Raw genomic sequence first — 16,407 nt, forward strand, 5'->3', positions numbered from 1 at the left:
CTTTATCCTCCCCCACTGCGCGCCCCCCCCTCCCCCATTATCTGGCCTGAGATATAGACTCTGTCTCCGATGTTTGATGCCTTCTTGATTTTGTGGCTGAGGAATCCCTTTTTTATTTTATTTTTTTCCCTCCGTTCCCTGCCTGGCAACTGACTGTGGGTCCTCATACTGTCTTGGCTCATAGTGTCGCAAGTCTCCAGGCTGGCCACAGGACATTCTTTGGCTCACCTACCTTCATTTTTCCCATTGCAAAATCCTCTACTCTTCTTTTATTTCCTTAACTAACCTTTTCTGTTGCCTATTGCTAATCCACAGTTTTCCAAACTGCTCCCTGTCAGAGTGACTCCACTGGAAGAGACACTGTTCCTGTGCAGGTACGAGAATCGTCCTTCTACTCAGTCCTATGTTGGTCCTAGGTACACGGAATTGTTCATCATGCGTTTTCACTTTGAATTCCTGCAACAACCCAGAGGTGATCATCTAGGTACACACACACACACACACACACACACACACACACACGTCAGATGTCTTACAAACGAAGAAAGGGAGGCGTGGAGAGGTCAAGCGTCTTGCCCAGGGTGAAGAAGCAAAGGGAAGCACCAGGACCCAGGCAATGAGAGCCCGAGCCCCCAGCTCTCGGCCTCCGTTGAAGCTCCAAGCGACGATGGAATATGGGAACAGAACTTGGTCCCCGCACTTCAAGAATTAAAAAATCCTGTTGGGGTAGCTGAGCAGATTTTTACACACAACACAAGTTACAACCAAGCGCCAGCGTCTGTGGTATGAGCTTGGCACCTTTCGCCGGTTTCCTCTTCTGCAAGATGTCCGCACCCCTCTCAAGGCGCTTGGGGATGGTGAACTGAGGGAAGCACCTACCAGTGGTTCTCAACCTTCTGGCCCTTGTGACCCAAAACCATAAAGTTATTTTCGCTGCTACTTCATAACTGTAATGTTGCTATTGTCAGGTCACCAGTAGCTCGCCGTGATCGTATAGTGGTTAGTACTCTGCGTTGTGTAATGTTGCTACTGTTATGAATCGTAATGTAAATATCTGATACGCAGATGGTCTTAGGCCAAAGGGGTCGCTACCCACAGGTTGAGAACCGCTGAAAGCGCTTCACAGGGTCCCTACCAGGTAGGACGCCGCCAATGACAGTTAACTATCCTTTCTACAAAAGGCCGATTGGAGTGGAGCGAACATGCGAGAGAGCAGAGGCCGGTGTATGCGCTGGACCCTTGTCCCCTAAATTTCTGCAGCCTCCGCTTCCTCCTCCGTAAAACTAGGTGGATGGAAGCGACCCCGAGGAGCAGCGGGAGCCCGGGAACCAAGGGGCCGCGGGGCACAAAGGGTTACCGACGAGTCCGGGGGCGGGTTGGGGGGGGGGCAGAAAACAGGGGACACGAGGCCCCGCCCCGCCTGGGAGGCCCGGCCGCTCCTGCCCGCGAGCAGTTCCGGTGCCAAGCCCGTCCCTCACCCGCTCCTCCGGAAGTGCTTTTCCAGGTTCGGGCCAGAGAGAGGCCTGGTAGGCACAGCCGCTGCGGCTCGATCGCCTCCGATTAGGGGCTCCTGCCGGATCGGAGCCCGGGGGTCCGCGCCCGCCGCCCGAGCTCTGACCCCTCCCAGCGCCCGGGCCGACGGTGAGTGGCCGGGGGACGGCCTGGGATGGGGCGGGCCGTGTCGGGCTGGCGCTCCCGGGCCCCCGCTGCCCGCTCCGGGCTCCGGGCTCCGGGCGCCGGGCTGGGCTGGGCTGTCGGGGTTCGGGGAAGCGGGTTGTCGGCCGCCGCGGTCTGGGCCGAACCCGGCGGCCGGGAAGGAGCGGGCGGCGGGCCGCGGGGTGGGCGGGGCGGAGCCGGGGACCGGGTTCCCGGAGCTGTTGTTGCTGCTGGGACTGGAGAGTGGGAATGGGCTGGGCCTCGGTTCCCCCCCGACCCCCTTTTTTCAGCGCCCCCACATCTTCGCACTGCCTCCCACATTTGGTTTTCTGTGTCCCACCGGCGTGGGGCTGGGGACCTGGACGCCGCACTCAATCTCGGGACCGAGTTCCCCACATTTTCGTCTGGTGGGTCTGCCTTCGGGCTGGTTCTTAGCCCGGGTCGCCGAGGTGTCGTCCCCTCAGCCCCAGGGCGGGGCGATGCGGGTGGAGATGCCCGAGGTCTTTGCCAAGCGCTTCCACCCGACGCGCTTGCGGGTTGCCCGGGATCGACGCGGACCGCGCTTGGGACCGGTTCTGGGTAGGTCTGTGTGGCACCGGCGTGCCTCCCGCGATCTTCAGCGACTGGAAAGCTTGCTCAACCTATTGTTCAAGTCGCTTCTTAACAGACAACTTGAGGGAAATCGGTTCAGATACGTTTCCTTATTTTCTTGCAGACGCACAAAACGATGCTGTTCTCTAATCGGTATTCCTCGTTCCTGTGGCTATTTGAAGTTACGGTTGTGTAATGAGTTCAGTCTGCGGTTGTTGCACGAATGGATCGCAGAGGTTTGGGGAGTTATTAGTCTCTCCCTTCCCCGAAGTTTGTATAGACTTCATGTTTGGAACTGTCATTTTCCATAACTTTTAAAGGAGAATTGTTCTCGGTAACTCCTGAGAGGTTCCCTTTACTGGTACAGCTGTTGTTGCAGTGCAGAGTGCACACTGATGGGCACAGGTGATTCGTTTTTATTTATTTAAAAAAGTTCTGTTATGAAGTGCTTAGCGCAGATAAATTGAGGCTTTCCTAAAGGAAAAAGTAAAGTAGGTATCTTTAATGAATAGGTTTTAGATAATAAACAGATGAAAGGTTTGTAGGAAATGAGGGTTTTCCACATTTAATAGTGATGTTTCAGTTATGATCATAGGGGAATGCAGTGACTGCAGAATTTGACTGTCAGTAGGTGACGGCGTTTTTGCAGTGTCAAGTGCACACAAGCCACCTTTGTGAAGCAAGTGACACTTTCCTGCATTTTTCACCTGGTGCTTCTATTAGGACTTATACTGTAGTTATTTGGGTACTTATCTCATTCTCCTCCCACCGCTGACAGGGGAGGTAATAGGAATTAGGGAAAACAGATTGAAGTGACAAGTTCAGTGAGCTCTCCTATGCAAAAGAAAAGTTATTTCAGGATTGTTGCTCTTCAACAGGCAGAGGGTGGATGATTTTTTAAGTTCCTAGAAAAGATTGTGGAGGAAAGGTTAGTTGACTGACATTTACATTTAGATAGAAGCTGTAGATTCTTAACCATTTGAAGTGGTTACTTGTTTAGATAGAGCTTACGGTTGGAGGATTATAATTGAGAGAATGTGGAAAAGGAGTCAAGTTAGATATGGTCATGGATCCATACTGATGGTAGTTAATGTGTTTTGAAGGGAAATATTTCAACAATTGTAATGGCAGAAAAAGATGCTTGGGAAAATCTTTTTCTTAGGCACTGGAAATCTTATTGTATTCAAGTCAATTCAGTAGATACTGAACATTTGCATTGTAAGTTATATTATTCAAGTCAATTCAACTGATATTGAACATTTGCTATGTTAGATAGCCATGTACTGAACAAATAAAGATACAGCCCTAACAACTTTTGGTAATGATGTGTCACAAGTCATGAAGAGATGAATTGTGTTGTTTAAGTATATTAAACAATTTTTCTAATTGCTGCTGGTAGTGTGTGCTTCATGAAAAGCATTATTGGGCTTTATAGGGTACAGAGATGAAGCCTTCCATCTTTAGGAATTTGAAATCTAGGAGGGGATGTAAGATATTTGCATAAACATTTACTACATAAAAAAATATATGTACATGTAGAGGTTTGATGTAAAGTTTGGAGTTGTTTGAAAGGAAAATGGGTTCATTTTTAGCTGCAGTAATTATGGAGAGTAGTGGAGGTACAGTAATACTTCTGAAATTAACTCTGAAACTATTATTTATTGAGCACTAAGTGAGCACCAGGCTCTGCTAGTTGGGGACTATGTAGCTAGCAGGTAACTGAGTCCTAATTTGAATCCAGATCTGCCCGATGCCATGCTTGTGTGTTTCCACTACATCATGCTATCTTCCAATAAACTGGTAACCTGAGTTCAACTTTACAGAGGGTAAGACTTTTCTCAGACAAAAATTTAGGTGTTGGGAATAGGTGGATGAAGAAGGCTTTTCCAATAAAGGGAATGATGTGAGCACAGGTGTGGAGGAGGGAAAAGTTCATGGCGTACTCAGAGAAAAGTTAGTGGACCAGGTTACCTAGAATAGAATGTTCATTTTGGGGAATAAGGGTTGAGGTTTGAAATTTATTTATTTTTAAAATATATTTTCATTGATTTCAGAGAGGAAGGGAGATGGAGAGAGAGAAAAATAAACATCAAGGATGAGAGAATCATTGATCGGCTGCCTCCTGCACACCCCACCCTGGGGAAGGAGCCCCCTATCTTGCCATGTTCCCTGACGGGGAATCTAACCGTGACCTCCTGGTTCATAGCTCGATGCTCAACCACTGAGCCACACCAGTCGGGCTGAGGTTTGAAATTTATTTTGGAGCTGGAACATGTTTAAATGCTGTACTTAGGAGTTCAACACTTGGGAGGTAATGAGAAACTTCTAAGGTCTAAAAGTGTAGTGTGTAGAACTTTTTGTTGTAGAAAGCTGACTTTCAATATATAGAGTTGACCCTTGAAAAACATGGGTTGCAACTGCATGGTATCATTTATATGCAATAAATATATAGAGTACTGTAAATGAAATGTCTTAATAACATTTTCTTTTCTCTGGTTTACTTTTTTGTTACAATTATTGTATTATTTTCCATATAGTTGTGTATATATAAAAGAGTTTATTCTTTTTTTTTTTTAAATATATTTTATTGATTTTTTACAGAGAGGAAGGGAGAGAGATAGAGAGTTAGAAACATCGATGAGAGAGTAACATCGATCAGCTGCCTCCTGCACATCTCCCACTGGGGATGTGCCCGCAACCCAGGTACATGCCCTTGACCGGAATCAAACCTGGGACCTTTCAGTCTGCAGGCCGACGCTCTATCCACTGAGCCAAACCGGTTTCGGCAAAGAGTTTATTCTTGTATTATTTATTTTATTTTCCATATGAACAACTGTAAACCTACTTTTGCCCCACCCTTTATGTTAATCAGCTGTTTATGTTATTGATAACAATTTTGGTCAACAGGCTGTTCAGATTTTGGGGAGTCAAAAGTTACACGTGGTTTTTTAACTTTTGGGGATTTGTTGGTACCCCTAACCCCCACATTGTTCAAGGATCGACAGTAGTATAAATACTGGGCAAGCGTCATGGCATTGGGATGATTTAGTAGGTGGTGGAAGGAAGGATTGTTGGGAAAGGTTTGGAGGAAGTTGAAGGCTATACTTATTTTAAATGTGAGTGATGGCAGTGGTGGTACTAGTACTAGAAATATGGGGAAGGGGATGCTTAATGAAATCAGTTTTGTTGAATATGTTTTTTATATACTTGCCAAACACTGGAAATGCCCAGAGGCTTTTGTAAAAGTGGGTTTGTAGTTCATGCTAGAGGGCAGTGCTAGGCATGTATTAAATGCGTGTAGAAAATAATACATGTAGTTGTTGAGTCTGTATAAGGAGATGAAAGAAGGGAGAGTTTAGAGGGGAAAGAAAAAATTCTCTTGGCATCTGTTTAAAACAGAAGGAAAAGACACTAAGAAGATAATTTTATATAGTGGTTAAAATACTTGATAATCTGTGTACTGCTCCCTCATATTGCAGATTCAGATAGGATATAAAGAATCTGATTATTGAAAATTCAAGTGGGGCCCTGGCCGTGTTCTCAATTGGTCAGAGTGTCATTCCAATATGCCAAGGTTGTGGGTTCGATCAGGAGTTGAATAACAAACTGATCTCTCTCTCTCTTAAAAAAAAAAAAAGGGATAGAAAATCCAATTGGGAATAAAATTTTCTTGCCATTGCTTTCAAGAATACTATGCTATCATTGCCCTATTTCAGGGAGGACAAACTATTTCACACTCATTTGGTCCTGACTATCAAACTTGGGTCACTCAAGAGCTGTTTGGTTGTTTATTTTGGACACTTGCTGGCAAGTGATATGTGAGGATTTGGAAGCAAATCTCTGATACAGTATTCTGTTTATTTGTATGTATGACTTTCAATTTTGGTTTCAATACCAAGAACCCCTAAATATTCAAAGATAATTTTTGTACCTTCTGTTACTACCGGCTGCTAATAGTGCCTTTCATAGAAAATGGCATTTAGTTACATGTTTTTCTTCTAATTTTTTAATAAGTACTTTTGATTAACATGAATGGTTTTGCCTGTAATATTTTTATATCTTAGAGGGAAAGAATGATAAGATACTTTTAACCATCAGGTAATGATACATATGTAAAGTCTATTTTAATTTGGAAACTTTAAGAACTATGGAATTATAAAATTGTGTAGTTTTCTGTTTAGATATTTAAATAGGGGGAATCTGTGTATTAATGTGTAGAAGACTGTTATAGTTTGCAGAATGAGGCTTACAGTTGTAACTTTTTGAGGGAAAGTTTTGTTAATTTTAGACTGAGTTACTATGGAAGTGTTTGTTTCCTTCTTGAAATTAATATGTTGTTCTGTTTTTCAGGAATATGTTTTTCACTATATTACAGGCACGTGGGGATATCCAAAGAGCCCTGTGTCAGTGTTGTTGGAGGCAGGGGTTTGTGTGCTTTGTCTGGGCTGGTTGGCTTAGTTGCAGTGAGCCTGGTATTAATGAGGCAAAGGTCGGGAGTTCCATTTAGCTTCAGTCTGAATGATGGCCAGGCAGTCTACCTCTCACTCCCACCAGCTGTCTTGGAAATTCCTCGGTTGTCATTGGTCACAAAGGTGACTGGATTAGGGCGGATCTTTATAGCACTGGAAGAATATTAGAGGAAACTTAGTATAATGGTTAGGAACTCTGATTCTGGAATTCGACAGTCCTGTGTCAAATTCTTGGTCTGTGACCTTGGGAGAGTCCCTAAACCCCTCCAAGCCTCTGTTTCCTCATTATTGAATATTTTGTGTGGGCATGCCCTACTGCTGCTTTCTTTCTTCAAGTGGGAGTTAGTTGCTTAGACCTGTCGTTCCCAAATGCTGCACTGTGGAGTGGTGTCAGTCCATGACAACGTTTTCACTTGTCTGAAGTGAGAATGAGAATGAGTTAGCTTCTCTGAAAGCTAAATCTATTGAATTTAAAAGATTTTTTGTGAAATTATCTTTTATCATTTTTGGTGTAAGCATATTAGTTCTTTTCTGAAATAATGGTGACAGTAATTGGCAATTATTTTCTTTTTAAATGTCCTTGGCAAAATAAAGGTGGTACCTTTGATTTTTTAAGATTTTTGGTTCTATGAAATCTGATAATCTTGGTTTAAACAGAACCAGGGGTTTGGGGGAGAGTACTCATTCAACATATTTATGCATATTCAAGTTAGATTTGTGGTAGTCTGCCCTTCTATTACGCTAAGGCAGTGGTTCTCAACCTTGGCTGCACATTAGAATCATCTGGGAATCTTTTTAAAATCCTGACTTCTGGGCCTCATCCTCCAGAAATTCTGTTTCTTTGTTACTAATGTTGTGGCCCCACCCCATAACAAAGAAGCAGAATTTCCTGAGGATGAAGCCCGGAAATCAGGATTTTAAAAAGATTCCCAGGTGATTCTAATGTGAGCCAAGGTTGAGAACCACTGCGCTAAGGGATTGTGATTCTCACCACCATTGAATTTAATTTTGTCAAGTTTTTACATTACAGCACATTTCAAGGGATAGTTCAGATAGTTTTCAGTTGAGTTCAAACAAGTTGCTCCAAATGACTTGTAGAAAACTGTTTCTCAACAGAGTCCCAGGGGTAAACTGGCTAACCGTGGGGGCTGCCTGAGGGTGCTGCTGTAAGTCATTACTCTGTTGATTAGCCAACAAGATAAATAACTTGCCTTTGACATAGTGGAGTAGTAGAAACTGGCTTTCCTTTTTACCTCTTCTGCAGGAAAGATCCTTGAAGTTACAGCAAGAAAAGCTTTTTTTAAATTTAGCATAGCAAATATACTTGTACTACAAATATCAGTATTCAAAATGCTTTCTAGAGAAAGAATAGTTCAGCACTTTGCATAATGGGTTATGTAAGTGGAGCCACAGAAGTCCTCCTGGGGACACAGACCAGTTATTAGCATAAGTGTTTATTGAAATTATATTCAGTTGTCTAGCTGAGAAGTTTATTGACTCCCTGGTTCACTTAGAGGGTGTGTGTATTGGGGGAATTTAAAGTGCAAACCTTGCCTAAGTGACTGTTAAAATTAAGACTTATTTGTTTCCTTTGAGTGTTTTGATTAGGTAATTTTATTATTATTTTAAAATATATTTTTATTGATTTCAGAGAGGAAGGGAGAGGGAGAGAGAGAAACATTAATGATAAGAGAGAACCATTGATTGGCTGCCTCCTGTATGCCCCCTACTGGGAATCGAGCCTGCAACCCAGGCATGTGCCCTGACTGGAATTGAACCATGACCTCCTGGTTCATAGATTAATGCTCAACCACTGAACCACACTGGCCAGGACCTAAAATTTACTTTTATTACAAAAGCATACAGTATAATATATGTACAGTTTAAGTAATTATAAAATGAACTACCATGTACCACTAATTAGCTTAGAACACTGCCAGCATCTTTGAAGCCCTTTATATTCCTCACCATTTGTGTTTAATAATTCCCCATTCTCCCTTCCACCAACCTCTGGCAACAACTATTTTACTTTGTCTCTGTATATTTGACTATTTTAGGTACCTCATACAATATTTGTCCTTTTTTGTGTGACTTATTTCACTTAGCATGATATCTTCAAAGTTTATGTTGTAGTATGTTCATTGAGTTTTTATTTTTTTAATATATTTTATTGATTTTTACAGAGAGGAAGGGAGAGGGATAGAGAATCAGAAACACTGATGAAAGAGAAACATCGCTAGGCTGCCTTCCTGCATACGCCCTACTGGGGAAGTGCCCGCAACCAAGGTACATACATGCCCTTGACTGGAATCGAACCCGGGACCCTTCAGTCCGCAGGCCGACGCTCTATCCACTGAGCCAAACTGGTTAGGGCTCATTGAGTTTTTAAAGGTTTCATGTACTATATTTTTTTTACTTCTAGAAGTTTTATTTCGTTCCTTTTTAAGACTCTCCTTTTTTGTAGTCTTTTTAATCCTTACAGGAGGGTATACTTATTATTTTAGAGAGAGGAAGGGAGAGAAAGAAAGAAAGAAAGAAAGAAAGAAAGAAAGAAAGAAAGAAAGAAAGAAAGAAAGAAAGAAAGAAAGAAAGGAAGAAAGAAAGGAAGAGGAAAGAAAGAAGGAAAGAAGGAAACATTGATTGGCTGCCTCCCATGCTTGGCCTGACTGGGCACTAGATACATGCCCTGACTGGGATTCAAACCTGAAACCTTTGGTATATGGGATGACGCTCCAGCTAACTGAGCCACCTGGCCAGAGCATTATTCCTTTTCTTGATCATGTTCTCAAGAAATAGATTCTTATAAACCTATTAAATATATTATCTTATATATTTTTTCTAATATCTTTGCAGATGTGATTCTGCTGTTTGTTTTTCCTGGTTCTTGCTCATGTGTTATGCTTTCTTGTTTGTTTTATAATTTAAATGTGAAGTTTCTTAGAACTTCCTCTGTGTTAATTTTACAGAGTAATTTTTTTAAAGGTAAACTGAATAGACACATACTTCTTTTATTAATTTTTTATTTTATATCTTTATTGATTTTAGAGAGGGGGAGAGAGATAGAAACATCCACTGGGGATCTAGCCTGCAACCCAGGTACATGCCCTTGACTGGAATCAAACCTGGGACCCTTCAGTCCGCAGGCTGACACTCTATCCACTGAGCCAAACCAGCTAGGGCTACAGAGTAATTTTTAAAAGTACTTTAAAATTGTGTAGCTTAGAGCTTATAACTAAATCCTTGGAGGTTAGTATCCTGTTTCTTAAACTTTTTATTTTGAGATAATTTTAAACTTAAAGTTGCAAGAATGATACAGTAGATGCTTTTATACCTTTTATCCATACTCATAAATAAATTTTTAACATTTTGTCATATTTGTCTTATGGCATATATACACACACATTTATTTTTGTGAATCATTGAAGAATGGGTTGTATGCCTTTTTACTTCTTATACCTCAGGGTATATTTCCTAAGAATAAGGATATTTTCTTATGCAGTTAAAGTACCGTTATCAAATTCCAGAAATGTTATGTTGATACTTTAATCTATAGTTTATATTCCAGTTATGTCAGTTTGATCATGTATTGTATTTGGTTGCTATTTCTCTTTATTTTTCTTTAATTTGGAAGAGTTTCTCAGCCTTTCTTTGTTTTGCATTTAATTGAAGAATACAGTTCAGTTATTTTATAGAAAGTTTTTCAATTTGGTTTTGTCTGATTGATCTGATTTTCTTGTGATTTGATTCAGGCTATTTATTTATCTTTAGTCAGACTACTACAAAAGTGATGTGTTCCTCCCAGGATATCACATATGGATATATATAATGTCCATTTGCCCCTTATTAATGATTTTAAGTTAGATCAAGATGTTACCTGGTTTATTCACTATACAATTACTCCCCTCTGACCCCCCCTTGCAACTAGTAAGCATTATGCAGGGTGGTATCAGAGTGTTTGTTTTTTTTTTAATATATTTTATTGATTTTTCACAGAGAGGAAGGGAGAGAGATAGAGAGAGTTAGAAACATCGATGAGAGAGAAACATCGATCAGCTGCCTCCTGCACATCCCCCACCGGGGATGTGCCCGCAACCCAGGTACATGTCCCACCCAGGTACATGTCCCTGACCGGAATCGAACCTGGGACCTCTCAGTCCGCAGGCTGACGCTCTATCCACTGAGCCAAACCGGTTTCGGCATTGTTTTTTTCTTAATGAAAAGCTAGGTATAGTGATAGTATACCTTACATTTGTATAGTGCTTTTCAGTTTGCCAACCATTTTTATATTTTATAAATTTTTTTATGATTTTATTTTAATAGTCATGACAATAGTACCTTTTATAGTTCTGGAAACTAAGACTAAGAGACATAGCTAATAGGAGGTAGCTTTGGAATTTAAACCCTGGTTTTCTTAAGATTTTTTTACTAGCTATAGTTGCCTTTTAAATTACTAGACAGACTGTAAACTTAGATATGATCTGTGTTTTGTTCACTGTTATATTGTTACTACCTTGGACTGTTGAATAAACAGCATAGACATAGTGTAATTACATTATTTATTTATATATTTTATATTTATACTAGAGGCCCGGTGCACAAAAATTTGTGCACTCAGTGGGGGTGTCCCTCAGCCCAGCCTGTGCCCTCTCGCAGTCTGGGACCCCTCAGGGGATGACCACCTGCTGGCTTAGGCCCACTTCCTGGGGGATTGGGCCTAAGCTGGCAATCAGACATCCCTCTGGCAGTCCGGGAGCCCTCGGGGGATGTCCACTTGCCAGCGGGGAGCAGGCCTAAGCTGCAGTTGGACATCCTTAGCGCTACTGAGGAGGTGGGAGAGGCTCCCACCACCACCGCTGTACTGGCAGCCATCAGCCTGGCTTGTGGCTGAGCAGAGCACCCCCTGTGGGAGCGCACTGACCACCAGAGGGCAGCTCCTGCATTGAGCGTCTGCTCCCTGGTGGTCAGTGTGTGTCATAGTGACCAGTCGTTCCCAGTCTTTCTGCTGTTAGGGTCAGTTTGCATATTACCCTTTTATTATATAGGAATAGAGGCCTGGTGCATGGGTGGGAGCTAGCTGGTTTGCCCTGAAGGGTGTCCCGGATCAGGGTGGGGGTCCTGCTGGGGTGCCTGGCCAGCCTGGGTGAGGGGCTGATGGGTGTTTGCAGGCTGGTCAAGCCCCCCCCCCCCTTCCTGTGGGTACCCTCACCCCATGGAGGTTTGGCCAGCCTGGGTGAGGAGCTGATGGCTGTTTTCAGGCTGGCCACACCCCCTTTAGGGTGGGAGGTCCCCACTGGGGTGCCTGGCCAGTCTGGGTGAGGGGCTGAGGGCCGTTTTCAGGCTGGCCAAGCCCCCCTGTGATGGAAGCTCCCAGCCTCTCCTTTTTTTGGGGGGGGGGGGGATTTATTTACCTTCTATAATTGAAACTTTGTTGCCTTCAGTGGAGCTCAGAGCTGGCTGTGGCAGGCGGAAAGCCTCCTGCTCGCTCCAGCTATGTGGCCATGGCCGGCTGAAAGCAGGTATCTGGGGTTTATTTATCTTCTGTGATTGAAACTTCGTTGCCTTAGTGGATCTCAGAGCCGGCCGCGGCAGGCGGGAAGCTTGGCTTCCTTCATCACGGGAGCAACCAAGCCTCCTGCTCGCTCCAGCTCCATGGCTGCCGGCCACCATCTTGGTTGGGCTAATTTGCATATAGCTGCTCTGATTGGCTGGTGGGCGTGGCTTAAGGCATAGCAAAGGTATGGTCAATTTGCATGTTTGTCTTTTATTAGATTAGATATGAATACTAGTGACCCGGTGCACAGATTCGTGCACATTGAAAGGAAATTAATTAAAAGGTGGCCGGTGGGGTGGGACTGGGCGAGACCAGCTTGACATGCCCTGGAGCCAACCTCCCACCATCCTTCTCAGTATCTGCAGCGTGAGCGGGGTCCCTCCAGCAGGTGGGGTCCCTCAGCTTGGCCTGCGGGGATCAGGCTGAAACCAGCTGTCTGACATTCCCTAAGGGGTCCTGGAGTGCGAGAGGGCACTCTGCAAAGTTGCTGTCTTACAGGGTGTGGAACGCAAAGGCAAGTGTGCAGTAAACCAGATTTGGGCCGACAGTGCCCCAGCAACAACATAACCAATGGCCGAAGGTGGAATTGCATGGCCCTGTGAGGAATCGGGCTCCCTCCTCTCTGGTTTCGGGGTGCGTCACCTGAGAACTGCTGCTGCCAAGTCACAGCAGCTCATCAGCTCCTGCCCCCTGATGGTCAGTGTGTGTCATAGTGACTGGTCGGATGGGCGGAGGGACACTTAGCATATTAGCCTTTTATATATATAGATAGGCGTAATACATAATGTGTAAGCATATGTAATATATATTGTTGCTGAGAGCTAAAAGCTCATGTGAAAGGGTTTTTTGAACTTTGCATTACAAGCTAAGATTTTTCAGATAAAAAAGTTGATGGATTTGCACATAGCAAAGAAAATTTGGCTTTCTTGAAAGCATTTTGTGATAAAGATTAGTGAGGCAAATTTTCGGATATTAGCTCAGTTCTTTTCTTAGACATATCTTTAAGATTTGGGGGATCAGTGGAAGGAAATGATTTAAAGTCTCCTAAGGTCAACTTTTGCATTGATACTAGCTTGTATGCAGTGTTGATTAATGTCATCTTTTGCCCTGGTGAATTGGTAAAAGCTGGACCCTATCCAAATGTATACCTGTTTTAAAAATTTTGTTGTTGTTAATCTTTATTTGAGGATATTTTTTCCATTGATTTTTAGAGAGAGTGGAAGGGAGGGGGGGAGAGAGAGAGACATCGATTGTTTGCCTCCTGCACGCGTCCAGACCAGGCCGAGGATTGAGCCTGAAACCGAGGTATGTAACTTAGACTAGAATGGAACCTGAGACCCTTCAGTCTGTGGGCCGATGCTCTAATCACTGAGCAACCAGCTAGGCCCCCCTTTTTTCCTTTTATCTCTTACCTCCTACCTCCTACCTCCTACCTCCTACCTCCTACCTCCCATTCTATTAAAGCTGGAGGAACTTGGCCATTGAATCTTAGCTCGAGCATGAATTCATCCATTGACTCGTTACTTCAGTAAATAGTTATTGGGGGCCTAGTAGACTTTGAGGTTAAAATGCTGAATTAAGATAGAGTCCTGGCCCTGGCCAGTGTGGCTCAGTTGGTTGAGCCACGTCCCATGCACTGAGAGGTCACAGGTTCGATTCCTGGTCAGGGCACATAAAAGATTCAACCAACAAATGCATAAATAAGTGGAATAACAAATTTGTGTTTCTCTCTCTGCCTCCCCTTCTCTGCCTGTCCCAGTTTCTTCCTCTCTCTTTAAAATTAAAAAAAAAAAAAAGGATGTGGTTGCTGTCATGTAAGAAAATTTTGAGGGCTATTGCTTAATGGATATACTATAAAATATAAGCTTTGAGATTCAAATCAATTCAGTTAAGCATATTCTGAAAATTGAGTGATACTTTCATTTAAATTGAAGCCTTTTATTCAGACCTGACCTAAGTAAATTATGTTCAATCTAAAGACTGCCATTTGTTTCATATGGAGTTTTATGAATAGTTAGTGGGTAGTGGTGTGTTGGAAGTATACTAGAGGCCTGGTGCATGAATTCATGCATGGGTGGGGTCCGGTGGTGGGGGCCGACCGGGGCCGGGGCGGCCGGGGTGAGGGGCCATAGACGGTTGACCGTCTGTGGCCCCGCCCCGTGGTTGAACTCCTGGTTGAACTCCCAATTGAGGCGACAATTTGTATATTAGCTTTTTATTATATAGGATTATGTGGATCATTTTACAGTCCCTTATCTCCTACCTGTTCAAAAGAAAGCTAACTATTATACATGCAAGTGCACTTTTTAAAAAACTTTTATTTTGAGGTAGAGGCTCAGAATGTCAAAAAAAAATAGTAGGGTCCTATATCCTCTTCACTTAGTTTCCCCAGTGTGTCATCATATGTATCAGTCATACAGTTTGAAAGCCAGGAAATTGATATTTACTGTTAACTAGACAGTAGACCAGTGATGGCGAACCTTTTGAGCTCGCTGTGTCAGCATTTTGAAAAACCCTAACTTAACTCTGGTGCCGTGTCACATATAGAAATTTTTTGATATTTGCAACCATAGTAAAACAAAGACTTATATTTTTGATATTTATTTTATATATTTAAATGCCATTTAACAAAGAAAAATCAACCAAAAAAATGAGTTCGCGTGTCGTAGGTTTGCCATCACTGCTGTAGACCATATACAGACTTTACCATTTTTAAAACCTGCATTGCTGTGGGTGTGGGTGTGTACTTCTGTGAAATTTTATTCCATGAATACTTTTTGTGTAACTGTTACCGCAGTCAAGATATAGAACTTCCTGGTGTTACCTCTATGTATTCATATCCCCTACCGCTAGCTTTGTCATTTTGAGAATATTATATGAATGGAGTCGTACAGTATGTAACCTTGAGGTGCATATTTTAAATATAATTTGTTTTAATTCTAAAAGTAAAATAAGGTTTTAAAAAGGTTAGCCAGTAGAACCCTGGCCAGTGTGCTAAGTGGTAAGAGGGTTGGCTCCCAGACCAAAGGGTCTCGGGTTCATTTCCTGGTTAGGGGCACATACCTTGGTTACAGGTTCCCCCGTTCCAGTAAGGGTGCTGTTGGAGGTAACCAATCGATGTGTCTTTCTCACTTGGATGTCTCTCTCTCCTCCTCTCTAAAATACAAAAAATCCTGCAGAAAACACCTTCCAGCATATAGATTTCTTTGTTTTTTTAGTTATTTCCTAGGGTAGATTCCCAGATGTGTGATACTGAACCAAAGGATATGAAGGTTTTTAGCCTTGAAACTTTTGGTCAGTTGTTTGTTGAAAGGATGGTATGTACTATTTTACTGTATTCTTGTTAGAGTGGATATTAGTTACCCACCTCCAACTTCATACGTGAATAAGGTACTTCATTGTTCTAATTTTAGAGTGCATTTCTTTATGTAACAATTTCCATGAAAAGTAAAATTGATTGTAATGTCAAAATGACATGAACTATTAAAGATGTGCTTTTGCTTTTACTAGTAAGTAATTTGGAAAAGCATTTTAATATCTGTGCTCAGTATTCAACAGTTCTGAGCAAGAGGTTGAATCACCAGATCTATCCCTATACCTTACCTGTAACCTCTTTTTTTTTTTTTTAGATACATGTACCTTTATGTTCATTGCAGCATTATTTATTTATTTAAATGTATTTTTTATTGATTTCAGAGAGGAAGGGAGAGGGAGATAGATAGAAACACCAATGATGATGAGAAAGAATCATTGATTGGCTGCCTCCTGCATGCCCCCTACTGGGGATTGAGCCCGCAACCCAGGCTTGTGCCCGTTACCAGAATTGAACCTGGAACACTTCAGTCTGCAGGCCGACGCTCTATCCACTGAGCAAACCTGGCTAAGGAACCTGTAACCTCTTTAGTTAACAGATTTGTTGCCTACAAAATGATTGCCAATTTCTTCATTGCTTCTCTCTCTGGTCTCTGCCATTATCTTCTAGTTCAGTGGTTCTCAACCTTGGTTGCACATTAGAATCACCTGGGAATCTTTTTAAAATCCTGATTTCTGGGTCTCATCCTCCAAAAATTCTGTTTCTTTGTTACTAATGTTGTGCCCCCACCCCATAACAAAGAAACAGAATTTCTGGAGGATGAGACC

At 42.7% G+C, this 16,407-nt stretch overlaps 1 protein-coding gene across 4 annotated transcripts in view; it reads left to right on the forward strand.

Annotated features, from left to right (window-relative positions):
* The first annotated feature begins 1,484 nt into the window (after positions 1–1,484).
* Positions 1,485–16,407, forward strand: part of FRS2 (fibroblast growth factor receptor substrate 2) — a 116,657-nt gene continuing 101,734 nt past the window's right edge. For 2 of the 4 annotated variants that reach the window (XM_059683587.1, XM_059683584.1), the window contains exon 1: positions 1,485–1,641. The gene's annotated coding sequence lies outside the window, so the exon portion shown is untranslated. The other 2 variants (XM_059683585.1, XM_059683586.1) reach the window with 2 other exon arrangements.

This window comes from Myotis daubentonii, chromosome 2 (genome assembly GCF_963259705.1).
Source record: "Myotis daubentonii chromosome 2, mMyoDau2.1, whole genome shotgun sequence".
NCBI classification, from domain to species: domain Eukaryota; kingdom Metazoa; phylum Chordata; class Mammalia; order Chiroptera; family Vespertilionidae; genus Myotis; species Myotis daubentonii.